The sequence below is a fragment of the Nelumbo nucifera genome, chromosome 1, assembly GCF_055504915.1.
Source record: "Nelumbo nucifera cultivar China Antique chromosome 1, China Antique-T2T, whole genome shotgun sequence".
Taxonomy (NCBI): Eukaryota; Viridiplantae; Streptophyta; class Magnoliopsida; order Proteales; family Nelumbonaceae; genus Nelumbo; species Nelumbo nucifera.
Genome location: NC_142649.1, coordinates 146,358,969 through 146,366,170, shown reverse-complemented (window position 1 = coordinate 146,366,170; position 7,202 = coordinate 146,358,969).

Genomic DNA, 7,202 nt, shown 5'->3' with positions numbered 1-7,202 from the left:
ACATAACAAAAATTAAATAAAATACAGAAAATAAAACAATATATGAAAGAAATAAAAATATTTAAATATAAAAATAATAAAATACAAAAAAAAACAGAAAAAATTCCAAAAATTACAGAAAATTACAAAGCATTAGATAAAATTTACCAGTTGAACATACCTTCCACCACCTAGCATCCAAGGCTTTTTCTTATTTCATTAAAAATATTAAAAAAGTACAAAGCCCTGAACAACGAAGATCTGTACAAGGAAAACCAAATCCGAACCTATAGGTCCTATACTCATTCTCATATATAACTTTCTGTAGCTTTACAACATGATAATTCCAATCAAAAAAGTATGAGTTGCTTGTTTTTTCACTTTTTGTTTAATACAATGAAGAGAAGAGGTAAAACGAACTGAGAAATAAAACGCTTAACAAAGTTAATGGTTCAGAACTGAACAGTGGTAACTGGCTCACTTAGTTACCTGAAAAATCACACTGTTCGCCGGCAGCTGCAGTGAAGAATTGAAGATAGTCATCGAAAGTTGGAGTCAACAGTGTTCGCCGGTAACCGCCGCGAAGATAATTGCCGGAGCCGTTCCTTTCAAGATGTTGTTGAAAAAGAGTGAAAGCTTTTGGTTTCACAGTGTCCGCCGGCAGCCACAATGAAGCTTTAGTCGCCGCCTGCCGCTGCAACTTTGGTCGCCGGCAGGTGTTTGCTCGGATTCTGGGAGGGGTGGTTTCGGTGTATCGCCGCCTGAAGGCTTTTCGTTTTGGGTTTGGCAAAACAAAACCCTAAGAGGCTAACCGGATAAGACTTTCGAAGGTTAGATGTTAGGATAGATTTGGCATTTTATTTTTGTTTTATTTTTATTTTAAAATAAAAAAAAATAGAATTTATAAAATACCGAACCGCTAACCGTTGGCCGGTTCGACCGTCCGGGTCGACAATTATTTTACGTTGTCAACATTTTTTCGCTAAATGACAGTTCGAGGTAAACCCGAAACCGTTCAAGTGACCGATTTCCAATTCGAACGGTCCGACCGTCCGAATCAACAACGGTTCAAAAACGTTGGTTGAAAATGAAGAATCACTATCTAAATTAGGAAAGGAAGTAAGAAAGAACGGTGAAGAAGGGCAGGCTCGGTCGACATGAAACCATGTCAACGTGTGAAAAGTATCGTACGGCTGAATTAGCTGAACAGAATAATTTGTCCTTCAGCCAACAACTCAACAAGTCATCAAATAGGTTGTGATTTGTCAACTCTCCTTAATGACTGAACGGAATTTTGGGCCAATGTTTCAAAAATCAATCCAAAAACGGGGCCGGTTTTTTCCTCCGATTTCAATGTCAGTAATATAACCATCTGGTCCAAACAGATCAACCATCCATTATATGGATTTATTTTGAATTTTTTATTTTTTAATTCATATCATTTTCGAAGCTACCAATTAGAAACTATACTTTTTTCAATAAGTCTTCCTAAAATCTCTCTCTTTCTCTCTATCTCTCCCCAAGATGTTCCGATAACTTAAATAATCTAATATCCTAAAATTTCTCCTAAACAACCTCCCCCACTATCCCCAACTTTCTCCAAAGTTATCTCTAATTTAGTAGAGAGTTTCTCTCCTAAATTATCTCTAATTATTATTTATCTTTTCCTCCACTTTTTATCTACATCTATTTAAAGAAAGTTTGAATTGCAAAATTTAAGAGTTATTTAAATATTCTAACAAAATTATATAATAACCTTAAAATATTTATTAAAAAGACAAAAAATAATTATAATCGAGTTAATAATATTCATATTATTAAAAATTATATATTTTTACAAAGTTCATTACAAAATTATGTACAAACAATATAAATTATGATTTTCAAGGTTATTCAATCTAAATGTTATTCTTAATAAAAATCTAACATTAAAAATGAAATATTATTTTAATATTTCAATAACTAAATATCTTAAATAACAAAATATTAAAATTAATATTTTAAATCAATTAATAATATATTTTAAATAGTTATTGAATAACTTTCAATTATAATAAATAGATTAAGATTTTAAATATTTAGTTAAATAACTAAATATTTTAAATAATGAAATATTTAACATAGCTAGATTTTAAATAGTTAAAATAACAAAATTATGTATTAATAGTACTATAATTTTATGGATTATTAAATTCAACGAGTAATTAATATTTTAAAATTTAAATAATGTTATTATTTCAATAAATAAATTATATTGCAAATAACTAATTTCATTTATACCAAATAATAATTCTAGAAAATAACTCTCAAAAAATTATTGTTTATTAATAATTTTAAAAATATATATTTATCTATAATAAAATTAATATTTATTGTATTTTAGTAATTATTTATTGTTTTTTGTGATAAATATATTTTCAATAATTATGTATAAATTGATTTTTGTTTGTTATTTAATAGAAAATTTTCAATAATTATTGGAGTTGAAACAACTATTATTTAGCATTCTAAATTTAATTTATTGTGTATTTTCACTATAAATTTTTAATAATTATTGGAGATTAAAGTATTATTCACGGGTTGGTTCAGTTCAGTTGTAGGTTGTTTGGCCAACCAAATCAACCTGGTCAGGTTGGGGGTTGGTCACTTAGGTTATATCGGTTTGGGTCAATTTTCAGTTTGGTCAGTTGGTTCAAAAGATTTAAATTTAAAAAAAAATAAAAGTTAAAAGTTAAGTTCAAATTTAAAAAACATTACAATGGCATTATTAAAAAATAAATTTAAAAATTAAATTTATGATATAAACTATTTTAGCCTAAGAAATATTGGAATTTTCACACTTCCCGTATTAAAAAAAATTATTTAAAATATAAAATATTAATATATATCTATGTCCAAATTTAATACCAAAATAGTTCTTAATGTCCAAATTTGATACCAAAGACATAGGTGAAGCTGATGTGATCTTGGGGATTAAAACCTATCAACAATGAAATTTTATTCTCTCCCAATCACACTATGTAGAGAGTATTCTTAGAAAGTTTAAACACTATAACTGTAAACCTATTAAAACATCACTTGACTATACTATTCACTTAAGGAAACATATAGAAGAACCTATTTCACAAAGAGAGTATGCAAGCATAATCGGGTATGTGTCTTAATGAATTGCACAAGACCGGATATAGCAATAGTTGTTGGAAAATTAAGTCAATATACTCATAATAAATCCTAAAAATGAACATTGGGATGTTCTAATAAGGCTATTAAAATATTTAAAAGGGAACCATAAAGTTTGGTTTACATTACTCAGGTTTTCCTCCTGTTTTAGAAAATTTTATTGATACAAACTGGACTTTATATTTAAAAGATAGTATTTCCACCAGTGGATATGTCTTTACCTTAGGAGGGTGTGCAGTATCGTGGAAATCAGTAAAACAATCATGCAATACAAGTTTGACAATGGAGGCTGAATTCATTGCATTAGAATTAGCAAGGTCCGAGGAAAAGTGGCTAAAAAACTTATTGGTGGATATACCACTTTGGCCACGGTTGGTTCTATCTATATCTCTCCATTGTGATAGTTAAGAAGTGATAGATAAAGCCAAGAACAAAACTTATAATGGTAAAAGGAGGCACATTCGCCCAAGGCATAACCTGGTAAGACAATACCTCAATGAATGTACAATCGCTCTGTATTTTGTGAGGTTTGAAAAGAAACTTGTAGATTCGTTAACCAAACCACAAACTTCTAAAGTGGTTTATGAGGCATTGGTAGGAATGGGGCTGAAGTCCATTACATAAGTCATTAGTGATGGACACCCAACCTATGTAAAAGGAGATCATTGGAATTAGGTTGAATGGGTAAAAACAAGTTGCTAGATGACTTGGGAAAGCATTATCAATTTATAACCCATTACTAGATGCTAAAGTAAGATGGTGTTGACTGCAAAATGAGGAGGTTGAGTATAAGACTCTTAATCGATTAAAAACAGTGTGTGTAGTACACGCTAAATAATTGACTTAAGTGAGTGTGAAGTGTGGTCGTTTCTAGGAGATATCTAAGGGCTAACTCTCTAAAACACTCATGATTCCAAGAGGGGAACAAGGCCAAAATGTTTCAAAACAAAAGAACCACTAAAAAAATTGTGAGTTGAGTTGGTTGGCAGATTAGTTAGTTATGACAAAGAGGAAAGGTTGAAGGAGTCTAACTCCACTTGTACTTTGTAACATAGTCTGTCATACCTAAGTGTTGATTAAAGTCCAAAAGACGTCACCACGAAAGCTTTTCTCATTATGATGCTTAGGATGTCTGATATTCTTGTAATTTTGAATCTTGTGGGGGATTGTTGAAAGGAGATTCAAAATTTCAAGAATCTCTCCTCTCCTTTATGTTCTCATTTTGTCTTTTTCTCATTCCTCCTTTAAATGCATGGAAAAACTCCTTGTTCCACATTGCTTAGGAAAGGAGTTGTGTTTGAGTATATCTATAGACTTGCTCTATCTAGGGGTGTCGATGGTTTGGTTAACCGAATTATGGGCATTTTTTGCAAACCGAACTAGTACCACATTTCTTCTTTTTCTTGTTTCTTCTTCTTTGTGTCTCTTCGATTAGGTGCACTGTTATGAAGAGACATCTCTCTGAAAAGATACTTTTGTGTCCATTCAAGTGACTAAGAGCATTCTATAAAGAGAGTGTTAATCGACCTAGAAACACAGATCAATGCACACAATACAGTTCTATTCTCTATCGAGTGTCAGATCTCTAAGCATCACTCCTAATGGTTCGTGGAGGTCTAGTAAGCGAGTGCATGCCTACTAGTGGCTTGCGGGTTGTTTTATCTTGGCGATCTGCACCGTAGGGGGAAATGCGGTTTTAAGGAGAGTGACCAAGTGGCATGACTCAGCCCTCATTCTCTCTACAATTTCTTAGATTCATCACTGCATTTCTGCAATACTACCATCTCTCGGTTTGGAAAGCGATTACTGATAAGTTTCATTTTGCCTATGTTATTATTATTTTACAACAAAGATAAATACCCAAATAATGTTTTGGCCAATATTTTCATCAAAAAATGATTGTAAACCAGTGCGAAGACATACCTGAAAGTTTGTTTTTCGTTTAGAACAATGAGTGAACTAGCTCTACCCTAGCTTCGTGGTGAACAAATCTGCCATATTTTTTCATCCAAAATGGTGAGCGAAGATAGGAAGAAAAAGAAGAGGTGAGGGAAGAGAGATAGAAGTAACCAACGTTGTTTATTTTGTCCAAAAAAAAATGAGTGACAATGGAAAGTTAGGGACGATGGGAAAAAAGTTCCTTCCTAGGTACCTTTCTTCAATAGGACAGTGAAGTTTGGTTCGTGGTGCAGAGACTATATTTGACCCTGTTTCCTATCATATTGCAACTATGAATTGTGATCTCCCTATACATAATGATATCTTCCTAATTTGAGAGAGAATATAGAGAGAGTAAAGTCGAACATATCATTCTTTCACGATGGTGAATCGTGATAGATTAAGTTGCTATTTTTTTTAGGGCAACTGCTTTGTCCAGAACAATTGGAAAAATATGAACTTCCTAGTTGGAAGCGATGAGAGGTGGGAAGACCTACTTTGTCAAGACTTCTATCGCGCTGAGTTGTTGATATGAGAGAGTGAGAAAGTCGGGAGAGGAGACTGATAAGGTGGGACGACTCTTACTCTGTCAAGACTCCTATTACGTTGAGGTGTGGATACGAGAGAAATGAATATTCCTGTTAGGCTGAAGTGTCAATATGAGAGATGAAGAAGGGAGTGATGAGATGGCTTCATGAGAAAAACAAGAAAGGCAAAAATGAAAGGGGCTGAGAGTTTTCTATTGAGGTAAAGGAGACTGTTGAGGCCACACTTTAGTATATATATATATATATATATAGATTAATATTATTGTTAATATATAATACGTATTTTAACTATAAATGTAACATATATTTGAATTTCAATATTCTAAATTTACCAATTTAAAACCAAACCGAACTAATTTAGATTCGATTTAATTCAATTTTAAAACCTAATTCAGAGGTTTCATTTTGAACCGAACCAAACCAAACCAAACCAAACCGATCAAATGGACACCCCTACTCAATGATGTTAGCTAAGCTACAACGTTAACCTTTAAAACAGGTAACCTATAATTGGCCAAATCTTCCCAACTACTACCGAATGTAAGGATACCATTTACCTGATATTTTATTATATATGATTAGTTCAGCCACTTCAGCCTTTTCCTATCTCTCTCTCTCTCTTTCATAGTATTTATATTTCTGTTAATTATATTAATATTTAAAATAAAAAGTCCACCTCACGGGAAAGAGATGGGGGCCTCAAAAGGTCCAACCCATTTCTCCATTTCTTTTTTTAATTTAATCTTAACCGTGTTCGACCTATCCATACTTCCCTTTTCTACATTTGTAGGTTAGCAGGTAGAGTAGTCAATCTCGAATTCGCCCGCTCTTTTCTTCTATCCAAGGAAGCCCTAAACTTAGTTCAATAACTCTTACGTATATAGTGCCAAAGTATTCTTCACCAATGGCTGCGATTACGTCAATGACAAAAAGAAAGAAACAGAATTGCGTTTATTTCGTCATTTGAGGACTTTCGTGGAACCAAGACCCATTAAATAATAAATAATGGAGGCTGGGTGGTGGATTATTTAATTAATTAATATGATAGTTCCATATAACCATCTGATCTTGATGGCTTTGATTAATTGAGGTGTCTCGGTCCCACACGTAAGCGTTGATGGTTGGCCCCAGGTGGGCCCTCCCCTACCTGGCACTCTTGGCGCCAATTAGTAGGTTCTGGATCCACAAATTTTGGACTACCCATTTCCCAAGCATAATTTAATTGGGTTCTTAACTTCTAAGTCCAACTCAGGTCCACAGGTTTAAGAGCTGTTAAGAATTGATCCAACCCCCAGACCCCCAATTAACAAATGCCTAATAAAAACATTGTTGACGTTATAATTTGTCACTACCCTGTACTTGTGAATCCTTTGTCTTTAGCTTGCACTTATTTTCAACTGCTGACGACCAAAACTTATCTTCGTCCATCGGAGAACATTGACGAACAACACTTGTCACTTGGAAAAGAGTAGGAACAGAAAATGAAAAGAAAAGATGTCAGTCTAATAAGATTGATTTAAACCAAAATCAATATTATTAAAAAGTGAATTTATACGT